This window comes from Coturnix japonica, chromosome 6 (assembly GCF_001577835.2).
Source record: "Coturnix japonica isolate 7356 chromosome 6, Coturnix japonica 2.1, whole genome shotgun sequence".
NCBI classification, from domain to species: domain Eukaryota; kingdom Metazoa; phylum Chordata; class Aves; order Galliformes; family Phasianidae; genus Coturnix; species Coturnix japonica.
In genome coordinates, this window is record NC_029521.1 from 1776607 (window position 1) to 1791550 (window position 14944).

General features: G+C 40.5%; 1 protein-coding gene across 5 annotated transcripts in view; it reads left to right on the forward strand.

Annotated features, from left to right (window-relative positions):
• The window catches only part of BMPR1A (bone morphogenetic protein receptor type 1A), a 59626-nt gene that overhangs the window by 11505 nt on the left and 33177 nt on the right, over positions 1–14944 (forward strand). The window contains exon 1 of one of the 5 annotated variants that reach the window (XM_015866030.2): positions 1657–1901. The exons of 3 other annotated variants lie outside the window; for them this stretch is intronic. The gene's annotated coding sequence lies outside the window, so the exon portion shown is untranslated. Of the gene's footprint in view, positions 1–1656; positions 1902–12917; positions 12991–14944 lie in introns of those variants that run through there. One more of the 5 variants, XM_015866027.2, reaches the window with a different exon arrangement.

Below are 14944 nucleotides of genomic sequence, written 5' to 3' on the forward strand. Positions count from 1 at the left end.
TTGGTTAGAAGTGGTGATGGTGCTTTGACTTTAAGGTATCAGACACCAAACTGCACATCAGAAATAAGTGATCCAGAAATAATTGTCCATGGATGAATAACAGATAATAGCCCGCATATAGATTTCCTTGGGGAGAAAGTGAAGATTCAGAGTTGTGTCATCTGAAAAACTGAAGGTATCTTATATGATGCATACAGCAAAATGACTGCTTAGCTTTCAGTAAAGAAGGAGCTCATCTGTGGCATCTGTGTTAAGGTGTTTGTTCTGGTCCAAACAAAAAGAAAGCTGTTAGATGTTGCTGTTTGTGATCCTTGGTGTGCTAGAACCAGTGTTAAGATATGTCCGTAGTCTGTGGGTGTTGGTTGGCTTTGTTTCATTTTTGGTAAATACATAGGAATATAGGTAAGGGTGATACTTGCAAACATCCTGTCTTATCCTTAAGTTCTTTTCCAGATTTTAAGCCTTCTAGAAGACCCCAGCAGAGCGGCATTTGACCTTCCCTGGATCCTGGGGCTTTATCATTAAAGCACTGTTCCAGTTTACCACCTCAGCATTAGAAGTTGTTTCCATTTTGTAGTCAGGAACCAGGAAGTGCGAGTTAAGGACCGTATATCTAAAGATCTTTCAGCTGAATTTCCATTACTAACTCGGTAAATATATTTTAAAACCTAGGCCCCACACTTGAATTCCTTGCAGCCTTTGTTGCTAGTTGCTCCTCTTTGTACCACATGGATATCCATAAGACTTGTAGCCCTCTCAGGATTCCTTGGAGGCTTTTTTTTTTTTCCTGTTCTTGATTCTGATAGAGTAACATTCCCCTGGAGAAGGCTCTGGGGAGAGCTCACTGTGGCCTTCCAGTACTTGAAGGGAGCATTGAAACAGGAGGGGAGCAGCTGTTTATGAGGGTGGATAGTGATAGGACAAGGGGGAATGGTTTTAAACTGAGACAGGGAAGGTTTAGGTTAGACATTAGGAGGAAGTTTTTTACCCAGGGGGTGGTGACACACTGGAACAGGTTGCCCAAGGAGGCTGTGGATGCCCCATCCCTGGAGGCATCCAAGGCTGGTCTGGATTTGGCTCTGGGCAGTTGGGCTGCTGGTTGGTGACCCTGCACATAGAGGGGGGAGGAGAAAATAGATCACTGTGGTCCTTTTCAACCAAGGCTGTTCTATGATAATGCATTCAGTAAGTAAAATGACTGCTGCTGGAAAAATGTTTTTTCAGCTTGATCTTTCCCTCTTACATTGTGCTGTTGCTTGAATGATGGATAACTTATTTTCTTCAAGTCTTTGTCTCTTATCTGGTCGTGTAATGGTATCGTACTGATGGCAGTATGTTCAGAATGGTAAAAATGTTGGCTATTTTGTTTACAGGAGCACACTCTGAATTGCAGCCGCCTTTCTTGCTATGGAAAACTGGGAGAAAAAAGGGCAGCAGCCTGTAAGATCAGCTTGTGTGTTACCTTGAGGCAGAGCTTGGCTGTGTTATTTCTGTGCATGCGTGCAGTGGGAACACTCAGACTCAGCACTGTGGTTGCATCACAGACTGTGTGCGTATAGTTTGGAAAATGAATAAATTCATTGCTAAGTTGTCCCTCCCCTTTGGGTTCCAAATGAAGTTCTGTCGTGGGCGATATCCACGTCTGATTCCATTCCAGTACGCTAAGTTATGTCAGCTGCCGAAGAACTGTTCTCTGTTTTAACTGACTCCTCGTTCCCCGCTGGTCAGAGCAGTGAAAGTGAGGTGCCCTCGGAGCGGGGCAGCGCGGAACAAACAGACCTTCATGGCTGCACTGAGAGCTAATTGTTCCCAGAAGCGCAACTGCTGCTGCTTGCGAGCGCAGCCGCGTTACCAGGAAATCACTGGGCATATCGGCTAGAAATGACAGATCCAAACGCGAGGTAGGCTGGGTTCCTCCATTTTGCTTCAGGAAAGAAATACGGGAACGGCGGCAACAAAAAGTTGTCTTTCCTATTGGAGTCAGCGCACCCGAGTGTTCCGCGCTAGCAGCGCCGAGATGCCATTTTAAGAGGTTAAATTACTTTCTAAATGCTGCTGCGAAGGAGGAGGAGGGGAGGAAGGGATCAAGTTACCCGCTCGGCATTCCACAGCCCGGGCTGCAGACACGCTGGCGAGGTTGGGGCGCTCAGCTGCTCCGCTCCGCCCCACCCGGCGGCCTGCGCGTCCTTCCCTGCGCCTCGTCGTGCGCGGAGCGCTGCGCGTCCAACGCCTTTCTGATGGGTTTTGGCTCTATTCTTTGTTCCAAATAAGCGTAAGAACTTGCTCTGCAAGTACAGTTTGCTGTAAATCCGAGGTGAATGTTTACGGTTTTCATAGGGACGAAGCATGATTTTTATTTTTTTCCCTCAACCTGAATACAAAATAGCACTTGGAAGCAGCGTGTTTTAAGGGCTACATGGTTTCCCTTGAATGTTTGCATGGTAGCAGTGCTCATATGCACCTGGGAAGGACTATAGCTGCGTATTTAACGAAGCCCTTTTAAACCTTTCACAGTCTCAAAAGGCAAAACAAAAAACTGCAGGAGAAAATCACGGAGGTTGTTCTTATACCATGACTATATTTGCATCTAAAGTTTGGATTCGACTTTGTAACAGAGTGCAATATTTACTGCAGTTGTTATGGTCTAAAGATACCACAAAGTCAGCTTTTATCTACTCTTCTTGTAGAGTCATTAATGAATCTGTGCTCTTCTGAGGCTGCATAAATACTTCCAGGTAAGAGAAACTCAGGAAGGAATAATAATAAGAAATATCAGCTGTGTCCAGTTGGGTTAATTTCTTTGTGTGTGAAAGAAAGAGTGAGAGAGAGATTTCCCCTCTCTCCATTATAGTTCACATTGTGTATCATTGTGCCACTTAGGTGCCCTTAGCTTGGGGCTTATCTTCCCTCTACCTTCTGCATGAGACGACAAAAAAAATGAGACAAATAAGGACCCACGACTTGCTTCAGGAGCTAAAACAACTCTGTTTGTGTGCCATCTCATCAAGGACACAAGGTTTTATGCTTATTGCAGCTTGAATGATGAACACTGGGTATCGAGTGCTGTGAAATGTAGAAAGCAAATCAACTGCAAAAATACAACCGATTGGAGTTGTGTTATTTTTACAAATAGCAAGAAGCTGTTAGATCATGGAATTTTTCATCATGGCGTGTAACCTCTTTGTAGCAAAAGAGGTAAAACGATCCTGATTGTGGTTAGCAATGCAGCTCTCATCCAAGGAATTCCTTTTATTCTCCTCCCTCCTCCCAGAACTAAAAGCAACAGCCCGCTGAAACTGGGAGCCCTGTGTCCAAATTCCCCAGTTGTTTTAGTTAGCATGAAGCACTCGCTGAGAGTATTTTGTTCCAATGGAACTTCTTTCTTTCTCTATATCCCTGTGTTTAGCTCTGATTGCGAGCTGCCTATGCTGAGGCTAAGTGTAGATTAATGGATGCTGAGCTCTGTGTCTAACTGCAGCACTGACACCCGGCTTTTGCCTCTCTTTCAGAGCTGCTGCAGCCAGGCTGAACGTTAGCAATGAACATATCTGAATTATGTTGCTTCTGCCCACGCATGCTTACCTTGCAAAATGTTTGCATAGATCTTCATAAAAACACTTCCCTTAATGTGCCGTGGCAAGCAAGAAAATTATTTTGGCGCTGAAATAACGCGACGTTGAAGCTAACAATTGAGCTGATGGATGTTTCTAGTGCTGCTTTGTCTCTGGAAGTTTTCAGGTGTTCATTCATCTGTCTGTGCAGTGAGATAATGGCTGGATAGGTAGTTACCCTGTGCCTTTCGCTTATGTTCCAGCTAGCAGTTGTGGTGCCCCCAAAATCATCACATCAGTTACTTGAGGAACCTCATCCTTTGTTTCTTTGGGTGCTCGCTCTGATCTGCAACTGAGGGAGAGAAAAGCAAGTTGTGAGACCAAGGTTAAACCTCTTGACTTACGATTCACCTGAATTAGAACAGAAATAGCAGCTACCCACTCTGCAGGCTCAGTCTTCTAGTTGGAGGTCTCTAGTACGAGAGGCGCTGATGGGGTGCAGTGACATGATGGAGCAGAGCTGCTAAGCCAGCCAGAGTGGATGAGGAGTAATGACCAACCTGCTTGTTGGGCCCTTACTTGGCATTCTTTATCTTGACTAAGAATGAATGGAGAACAGGAACAAGGATCACTTGAAGTTGTTCAGCAGCAGCCATTTGTGTTTACCTGGCTGCAGCGGTTGTTTGATTTGAATATTGTGCCAAGGAAGGTATAAGAAACCTGGAACTTCAGTGTATCATTTGCAACTGTACTATCATCTTCTTTTAGTTTTATAGTTGAAGGGAAGACTTGGCTAACAGAAGTGGTATGTTCCCTAATTCAAGCTTGTCTGTATGTAGAGAGCTGAGGCAGGAGAGCTGCCAAATGGTTTAGTGCTACAGGCCATCTGAAAATCTCCATCTGAATGTGTTGTCAGTGGGAGCTGCTGGGTAGGTGCCTAGCATTTTTCAATTTCTATTTTTTCAGTCTGATCATTGAATTGTCTAAATAGATTTGGACTCCTATTTTGCTTTAAACCTTCACACTCGTGTTATGTAACAGTAGTAATTATTTACATAGCCTTGCACTATAACAGCTCCTTGTGATGTCTTTTGAAAATACCAGTGTTTGTGGCCTGGGAAAGCCAACGTAATGCCATGTCTGTTAGATGTTTTCTGTTTCTAAGAGCGTATTTGAAACAATGGAAAGACTTTAAAAAATGCTGAAGTTCTGAAGTGTTTCTTGTGTCAGTGTTAGATTTGGCAGTGGTTCACAAACACAAGAAACTATTTGCCTGGAAAGGAGTAACTCTTAATGTACTTGTTGTAAGACACATGGTTTTTCTTCAGATGATAAAAGCCTATTGTAGGACTTAGAAATGAGCTGCTCCCCTTCCCCTTTAAGTGAACTAATTGTTTGTTTATTCTTTCCTTTAGGGAGGTAGGATTTGAAATAGCTATGTGTGGAACTCTTTGTGAGCATGTATTTTTAAAATGCAGTAAATATATATGGATGTACAAGTTCAAGCACATTGGGTTTTCTCAGGACAATGATAACGTTTCTGTTATAATGGGTAATAAACTTCACCAGGTTTTGGATTGCTGTTCTCGCTATCTGCTAGATGCCACTAAGCTGGGAGAAGGTGATCTGCCTGAGAGTAGTAGGGCCCTGCAGGGAGATCTGGATAGGCTGGATTGGTGGGCTGGGGCCAACTGGATGAAGTTCAGCGGGACCAAGTGCTGGGTCCTGTGCTTCGGTCACAGCAGTGGTGATGAATTCATGGTCGGTCTACATGGTCTGAGTGGTCTTTTTCAACCTTAATGATTCTATGATTCCAAGTTTTGCATTGGTAAATCATAGTGGGTTTTTCTCCAGCTGGGTGTTGGTTTTTTTTTTGCAATGTTATCAGATGTGAATGTTATCACTCAACTCCCCAGAATCCTTTCCGAGTTTAAATGTTTAAATTAAATTGTCAGACCATGTTGGAACTTGACAGAGGACCAGAAGCCTTAAGGCAGATTACTGAAGTTGAGAAAATTCCCCGTATAGTGAAATCTTGTCTCTTAAAAATGCTGAATGTCTGTTTCCAAGGTCTAAACTGTGTACTGGCTTTATGTAAGGCCTCCAACCCTACTGTCCCGTGACTTACCTTTCAATTTTGGCACTATAAAATTGATGTTTCTATATATTATATAGCCTATATAAATGTATGCTGGTAACTTTAAATGAACTGTGTTGGCTTGCAAGTCATGTTTTGAGTAATATGGTACACATAGGACTGAAAACAGAACGTTATGCATTGGTAGTATTTCTGCAACTGTTGCAGCTTTTATGTAGGCTGTTGTTTTTTTTTTTCTCTCCAAACATCATTAGAAGATGTAAACATTTATGGTATTTTTTTGGCTCTCCTGTAAAACTGTGTTTGATGTTTTTTCTTGTTTTTAATTAAAACTTAAGGCAGCACCTACAAGAAATAGACCTGTGATCTGGTAAACTTTCTCAAACGTGGCTGTAGTTTTATCAAAAATAATTTGAGGTGTCAAACAATTACATTTATCATCTCCTTCTGTGGAGGTAATTGTTTTGTTTTGCTTGTCCTCTTGCATTAAGCTCAAACGTCAATGAGCAGTTCCTTTCCTTTTGAATTCCTTGAGATTTGAGATTGGATCCTGCATCTTTTAGTTTGTCTTTTTTTGTCAATCATAGAAAGTAAAAGGATAAGTAATGTTAGAAGTAGAGATGCTCCAGCAGAGGATTAGATAATGTAATTACACAATGCTTCCATACTCCCCACATTCTTTGTAATAGCTGTATCTGAAAAATTTCTTAGTAAAAAATGTTTTTGAGTATTTTTAGTAGCACATAAATTGAATAGCATCAGAGGAAGCTGTTTTACAGTGGATAAAATAAAGATAATAAAATAAATGTAATAAAGATAAGACCAGCTGGTAGGCAGCTTGCCATTGTGTCACACGGTGTTTCCTACTGCAGTAGCAGAAGCCATGGTTTCAATAGTTCCTGGATTCTCCGTGAAGTATTTTAGTTTTGCTGTTGTTGACAGTGGCTTGGAAAGCCCTTTGCCTGCTGTTCAGTGTCAGCTGCACGTACTGGTAATGCTGTATTATTAGTGTTAGATGCAATTATTTATCCTAAAAGCATAACGTTAGAGAACTCTGAAGCATTAGATGGGTTTTTGCTCAGCATCGTATCATGCCCTTCTTTTATGTGAAAAGAAGCACTTCTAGCTCATCAAAATGCATCCAGCTTTAGTTGTAGAGGTAGAGCTTAAACTATCGATGCTTTTAACAGTCATGGCCAGATGAAGGAAAGAGCAGTTGTCTAAAGAGGGAATTGAGTGGAGTAATTGTAGAAGTCTAAAATTACTATTTTTAAAATCTTGTACTTATTAATTTGTTTAAATACTCCAAGTGCTGAAAGACCTGTAGAAAAATAATGTAGTACTACTGTGCAGTAATGGCAAAGTTGTCGTCATTTCATGCACAGCAGACAGTTCACCTTTTTGGATGTTGCTCTGTGCAACATAGCACACATAAGGCAGTATGTTTGGGCTGAGGAGCTCAGGCACCAGCACATCCTTTGCTGTACACCTGGGTGCAGGTCTGGAGTTGTTTAATTACTCTGGAGAGGAGCAGCAGCTAGAACAGCTGTTCTTGGTTCACATCCTTTCGTTACCTCTTCCTTTATCAGTCTTCCTCCTATTTGTCCCATTCAAAGTATAAATATTTTCAATTATACTGTTGCTTGTAACATTATGCTGTGTACATTGCTGATGAACTGATGCAATGGTTTTATTTATGACCTTTGAAGCCAATGGAATTAAATCTTGTTCTTCCTTCTACTGATATCTGTATTGTTGAATCAAACAGAAGGGTGTTGCTTCATGCTGCTATTATTTGCTCATATTTATTGTAGCCTATTCTGTATTTTTAAGCGTACCTTGATCAACTTTTCAAATGACCAGGTGTCTTTTTTCTGCTTTCCTGAAGAGGTGGATAATAGGTCTCTGAAGCTCATTTTCTGTGTGTCAGTTCCAGGGCCAGGTTACCGCAGAGTGATGACAATTATGTATCCAAACCACTGCTATTTTTCAATATTTAAGAATATTCCTCTTGAGAATATAAAAATGATTTTTGTTATTTTTAACTAGTTGGTAGGAACTGTGAGCAGGTCTCAATTTATTTAATGGAACGAGCATCATTTAATGAAACAACCACAACCTCCAAGAAACCCCACGTCCCTAAACCAGTTTGCTGAACAGTGCATAAAAGAACTGATAGTGGCACTGTACAAATTGCAGTGTATTAGGAGGTTCTGTCAACAAAGAGATAAAACCTACTGAGCAATCATGTAGGCCAGGAAAGCCCACAAGTTCTTCATTCATTGCACAATAACCTGATGCCATCCTGCGCTTTTGTAAGCCTTGGCAAGTGTTAGCAGGGATGCTGTGAGGAGTGTTGCTTTGGGTCTCATACATCTGTGCCCTGCATCATATTCCATCCCTGTGTCCCCCCCCCCCCCCACCCACTTCCTTGCTTTTAAGAATGACCATGAAGTCCAAATTACCTGGATGTTGTTGGTGGCTTTGTAGTCTAAAGGCCATTAAAACAGATCACTGAAATGCCATATAACATTTCCATCCCTGAAGGTGGTAGGTTAGATAGGGCCCTATGCAACCTGATCTAGTACTTGAGCTAATAGTTGGCAATCCTGCCTGCAGTACGGGGCAGCATCTTGGTGATCCCACCCAACCCAAGCCATTCTAAGATTCTGGTTTACTAGAGACAGACATTCCATATATCAAAGAACCTGAGAATTTCTAGGTCTCACCCGACTTTCAAACACATACTCAGGTGAAGTATACTGTGGCATCTTGAGCTTTCATGGGCTTCCTGTCATTTTAAGACTTCTTCTTCTTTTTTGGTTCTTATCCTATATATTCCCTCTCTCCCCCCAAAAAATAGACTGTGTAGTTCTGTGAGGTAGTGAGAGAGGTTGGTGTAAGGACAGCCTGCTGACTGTGTCAAATTCTAGCTGTTTTCAAAGCTAATTTAAAGAAAGTAGATGGTTATTCCAACCTTCCTAATATTTTGTGGCTTATTAGGAATAGGGAAATTACTTTCCTTAGATCCTTTTTGGTTTTAAAAACATTGGAACACCGAAGTTTCAATTCTTGCCTTTTTGAGATGCACCATGATTCAAATTCAGAAGACTTGAATTCCACAGCCCCTACATTTTTCCCACAGTCGCTTTTGAGGCTTGAACAAGCAAAAGTAGTCGTGACTATGTATGTGTATCTCATCTTTTTCTAATCTTGTTTAATTGCATGGTAATCATGTTGGAGTTTTAATTGGTGTGTACTTGTGTTAAAAGAGAACAGGCAAAATGTTAATTACCAGACTTACATAAAGCACTTGAAGGAGAACTGACTTTTTGTCGTTGACGTTTGTGTTGCTCTTGTAGAACATTCTGACTTTCTTCATGTCAACAAAGAAGTAGTTATCCTGAATTTGGATTCTTTTCTGTTTTCCATGAATACTTAAAACTATCCACAACGCTAAAACTCCATCAGCGCTCACAAGAATCTTGCATTCTTGTCACGCAGAGAATGCTGAAGTTCCAGGAAATCAGCAGTGGGCTGAAATTTGTTTCTGCAAGGAGTCAAGAAATTCATTGACTTTCTGGCTCCTTGGGAATGATTTTATGCTGAAAAGGCTGCCTGAAAACTGATGCTTCAGTTGCGTTGTTAAATCTATTTAAAGTATGAAACAGTTCCAAAGAATGCTCCTTTTGCTGGGGTTTGTAAGTCACGTGCAGGTTGGTCACTTAGTTGTAAACCTAGATGAGGCTGAATTTCTTCAGAGCCCAGGAGGTGTTGGTCTGGCACTGGGCCCTGTTCTTCCCGCATCTTTGAGTAGTGCTTTGCGTGATCTTTGTTCTACGTAACGTGCGTTGCGTTATACAAAATTAAAGCACGGAAGTGTCTGAAGTAGAACAATCTGACGACCTTAAATGGAAGTTGTTGTTGCCTTCCCCTGAATTTCACAACGTTGATTGCTGTTTTACAGTTTCATAATTTGTTTAGGCAACTGCTCCGTAGAGTAGGACAACGTGAAAAAAATACTTAGCTTCAGTTCTGCCTGGTAGTCACAGAGAAAGGAGAGGGAAAGTGGTCTGTATAATTTTATAAAATAGATGTTGTGCATTTGAAGTGTTAATCAGCCGAGATCCATGTGGAGATTTAGCATAGCTTATAAGGAAGCTACCAGTGCAAAGCATTGCAGTGGTTCTTTTATTTCTTTTTGTATTAATCGTGGTACTTGCTTGACAGTTTAATGGAATCCAGATGGTTCTCAGTGTAGAGAGGGGCAGAGGTTAGCTCTATATTTGAACTCCTTTTGCATTTTTCCCTGCTTAAAATAAGAACTTTATTCACTTATTTGGATAGAATGTGGAACACCTACGTTAAAGAAACATGAAAAGATGATCTTTTTCTCTTGAGTACCTGAGAAAATAATGAATGCTTATTTGATAGTTAATAATTTAAAGTATACCTCTGCATTTTACTACTTTATCTTTCTTAGAAGATTCAAGTTATGGGATGTAATAGTGTGTACATCTGAAATAGCTCTACTATCACCTTTTTTCAAAGATTATTTAGGCTTTAAAAATATTAATTAGGAACAAATAGGACAATGCTGGAAAAGACGGTGTTAAAGAAAGCATTAGTCATTTCTCCCCATGCAATGGAACTTCATCTCCATTGAATTTAAGAGGTCTTGCATGCAGACTTGCTTTGCTTGGTTAGTTTGGGCAGAGGTATATGTATTATTCTCAAGTATGAGGAATTTTTCTTGAGATAGCGTGAGAAGGGAAGTGTACATTAATGTATCGGCCAGTGTGCTGTAAATGCATGTAACCATGGCGTATCCAGTGTGCTTTTAGCTGTCTTCTGACAAGGAAGAACCCACTACAGTCATGAGCAAATCAGTCCATAGCTGATAACTCTTTAAAGTGTATTGCCTGTTTGAATTTAGATGAGATTCACGTGTCAGCTGTTGGCTCTTGTATCTACTAAAGAGAAGTTGTTGTTGTGTCAAAGTTCTTAATTTGTTAAAGGAACAATGTCAGGTATCTCAAGCTTTGTGCAACAGGGCAAATCTTCCAGGGCTAAGACACGCAAAAAAAAATGGCAAAAGCCATTCAGATCAGTATGAAATACAAGAAGCCAGATTAGCTATTTAGGTAATTATTCAGCATGTCTAAGAACATTTTCTGCAGTTTTCCTGCCCTGTGTTTCTGCGTCCTTAAGGTCTAGTCTGTATGTAGTTATTATTTTTCACAAATCTGTCATTAGAAATCATAGCTCAGGTTGGACAGAACCTTGATTTGGTGCCCAAAGAACTACAGGCAGTGCAGTGTTGTAGCACTCTGTTAGATGTAATAGTTGAAATGGCGGAGGATATTTGAGCAGTGTAGTCTGTACAGTGAGTTAGCATTGCTTCCTACACAATGCTGCAGTACTTGAATCTGACTTCTACTGTGAACTCAGCTTGAGCAGAAGTTGAGACCTTGATGGCTGAAGCTAGTCCAGTTTAGACTTGCAAAGCAAGTTCTGTATCATCATGCAAATGGAAAGGGTGGAACATCTTTTTATGGTCATAATTTCTGAGATTCTAACAAGTAAATGGTTATTCCAGCACTGTCCAGTTTGGTTTCATCACACTCAATTCCTTAGTTCATTTTATAAAAATCGTTCTGAATAAATATACAGGGACAAAGGCTGCAAGAATAAATCCCCAGTGCAACCACTGGAATCGCATGTTTTTGATTCCATAGGTTTAGCTTTTATTTGAGGTGATATGCATACTTATTTTAATGTTATCTTTTTTTGCAAAAAGGACTCTTGTGTTTTTTTCTGGTGATGAGACTAATTGCTATCTGAATAACAAATCAGCCTTAGTGTATCTGAAGCAGTTACCTAAATGTATTACCCCGTTTTTTAAAGAACTGAAGTCCGGCTCACTTGAGAGCAGATACAATCAAATAATCAAATGCTACTAAGATAATTTCTTACAGTTTTCTGGATTATAAAGCACACCTTCCTCTACTGACGAATGTTGGGGGGCTTTGTACCATTGGATTATGAAAAAATGGTAAAGCTTTTCCTTTCGTATTCCCTGCCAAAGACCTGTACTTCGGTCTGTACTTATGACTATGTTGGGAAATGTGCAATTCGTTCTGAAACTAATTTCTCACATTTATTTCAATGGAAATTACAACAGCTATGAAGAGCATAACAACACTATTTGATGGAGCCAATTCTCAGCTACAAGAAGGTATTTTTCATCATAGTCAGCAGTATTAGCTATGCTTTTTGCCAATGATGAGTTATTCTAGGCAACTTCAGAATTTGTCTGATTGCAATACCTGAAATTAAGTATTTCCACAGTCTGTGGTGACTCCAGAGAGAGCAGTAGGGTGACTGTAATATCTTTTATCCTTACCTAAAAGCTGATGTCTATAAAAGGCCTGTATATGGTTGTCTCCTTCAAAGATTTTTGCAGAGACCATGTTGGTTCTCAATATGACTTAGCACTGTTTCACATAAATGAGCTTATATTCTGGGGAATATAGGTGAATATACAGGGAACTAAGCTACATGTATATCCTTACGTAGAAACTGGTCAACCTGTGGAATCTCACATGCACAAATCCTTTATAGCTTTCTGAGTCTCCTCATCGGAGCTTCCTTAGAGTATGTAATCAGTTTTTTCCAAGCAGTACTGAGAAGTTATAACTTGTCTGAAGGTAAACTCTGCACTGCATCTCACTGAAATTCTGGTGTTGATTAAAGTATGACACATCAGTGATGTTTTACTGAAGATTCTTAAGATCTGTTTAAGCTCACCTTTGAGTTATTCTGTGCAAAGACAGACTGAAGAAATACTTGGCGTTTTGCAGGAATCCTAGTGGGAGGAGGAAGAGGGTCACCTGTCAAAACATGATCTAATGGTCCTGCGGCACTGGCAGAAGGTAGATTTCACTGGTGCTTTTGTCAGAGAGAAATTGAAGTCTGGGCAGCATTCCCAGGATCAGAGTTATGATAAGAATGTGCTCCTCGAGGTCTGTGTGCCAAGTGATTGCTTGCTGTGGCTTTCATTAGCATGAAGCAAGCTACTATCCAAGTGACAAGGCCTGGTGAGGTTCTGAAGTGCATTGGGAAAGTGGACTATGAAAATTAATTGATGACTAAACAAAACAGAGCCTACGCATTTTCTGATAATGTTCTGAAACTTAGGAAGAATGAGAAGGATGTGATTTCACAACTCTCCTTATGTTTTCAGGGATGTCAACCACAGGAGAAGATGATTTTAGTTGTGGGGACAGTCTAAAGTATTCTGAGAAGAAGCTCAGACTGTGTGTGCAGGGGAGCTTTCTGGTGGGTACCTCTGTAGTCAAGTTAAAACAGTTATTTTTTAAAACCTTTCTGCTGTAGGAAATGACATCTGCCAGGACAAAGCAAGAGCCTGGTGGAATTTTCTGTTCTTTTTACCAAGGCAGGCTTCTGTTACGGATCTAAGTCAGTATCACAGGAGGTTTATGTCTGGATTGTCATAATGAACCCAATAAAAAACTCACTGTGCAACAAGGAATTCTGAAGGGTACAGTGCCATGTGATGTATGTATGAGTGCATTTGTCACTGCATGTAACTCCATCTCTCTTTCTGTCTCATACTGCACAGTCCAGCCTTGCTCAGGAGCTTATTAACATTACATTTTAAATTTAGTTTTCAGGGGGCGTATTCTTACTGAAGTGGGAGATTGATCCAAACCTGTCTTGCCTCAGGGATTGGATAAAGGTGCTCGAACCATTTTTCAGGCTGTTTAACATCTTGCTACCCCATGTTCAGGCTACAGTGTACTAAGTTGGTTCAGCCCAACTTAATTTTGTGTATTGGTCCCGTATGCTTTGGAAGTGCTATTTGTTTACTAAGATGCTCGTATATACCTTTATTGTAACACAGACAACACCACCAAGCCTCAGCTGTGCTGCAGGCTGTATTATTTTTGCTTTGGGACCAGCTGAATGGTTAACCCAACAGAAGTGAAGCAATGGTGGAAGCTGGATTAGTTAAAAGTTGGGAAGATCTAACTGGAAGCTGGAATTAATTGAGGAGTGTTTAACCTGTAATCTGTTCCAATGAGTCCTTCTGTGATCATGTGCATAATTGCAGTTGAATAACTGTTAATACTTAAGATTTTTCTGAACTTAGGTTCCTTAAATAAACATGAATTTGCATGTAAAATGCACTGTTGACTTTGAGAAGTTTAGTAACAAAAGTTCCAGCTCAAGTATTTGTCATCTTTATCCTTCTTTTCCTAAGTTCCATGGTAAGTCAGATGTTATTAAAAGTCAAAGCCTCCCTTAGCATCCTGTCTACCGGCAGTTGCAGGCTTATCTTTTACTGGCCCTTCCTCTTTATTTCTGGGCTAAAAGCTATAGTGGTCATTCAGCTATAGATTTGTCAGCTACTGGATGTTAGCTGTACAGCAGAGCCCTTCATCTTCTTAATGATTGTTTATTGTAAAATTTCTAACCTATATTGAATGTTCCTTTTCTAATTCTTCTTGAAATAAAGGGTAATTGTCACTTTTCCCCAATGACAAGAAGATGCTTTGGGGAGGAACGTGTCATCTAAGACTTAAGATATAAATTGAATATCAAAGCTGAAAGCTGACAAGGTAGTGTATGAGTTTCAGCTGGGATGGAATTGTTTAGAAGTAAGCGCTCTTATGCTTGAGAAGATACAGTGAGTACACGCCACGGACTGTCCTGTGGTTCTGCCTTTGTGACCATGGGGAGGATGTGAGGAAGTGGGGTGGAAAACCCGCCTCAGCTCTCAGGCACCAGTAGGTGAGTTGTGGTGGAAAACTCAAGAGGGGGGTCCTTCCAGACGGGGTATTCGAACTGTTCCCTGTGACCTGCTTGTGACAGCAAATTTACGCTTATCTGGTTAGTTATAATTAGCGTATTAATGTAATTCTGATATCTTTTTTCTTAGATGCAGTGGTGAGGTTGTGAGTTAATAGTATACAAAGAATTCAAATTTAATCCTGTTATAAACATTTCCAGATCAGTCCGGATTTATAGGTAACTAGTGAGAAGCTGTGAGCCTTTGTGCTTCTGAAGCTGTTAGTGCTTCTTATAGTCACTGCAGTAGATAAAAGTCCTATCTTTAGGAGGCCAAAAGGAGGTGAACTTGAATACCTTGATTAAAGAAAGGGAGAGAGATGGATTAACTTTGCAGATTCCTTATATGCTTTATATATGCACCTTTGCATGGCAAGAATGTTTTTTCATTTCTACCATGGAAGAAATATCTGTCAATTGT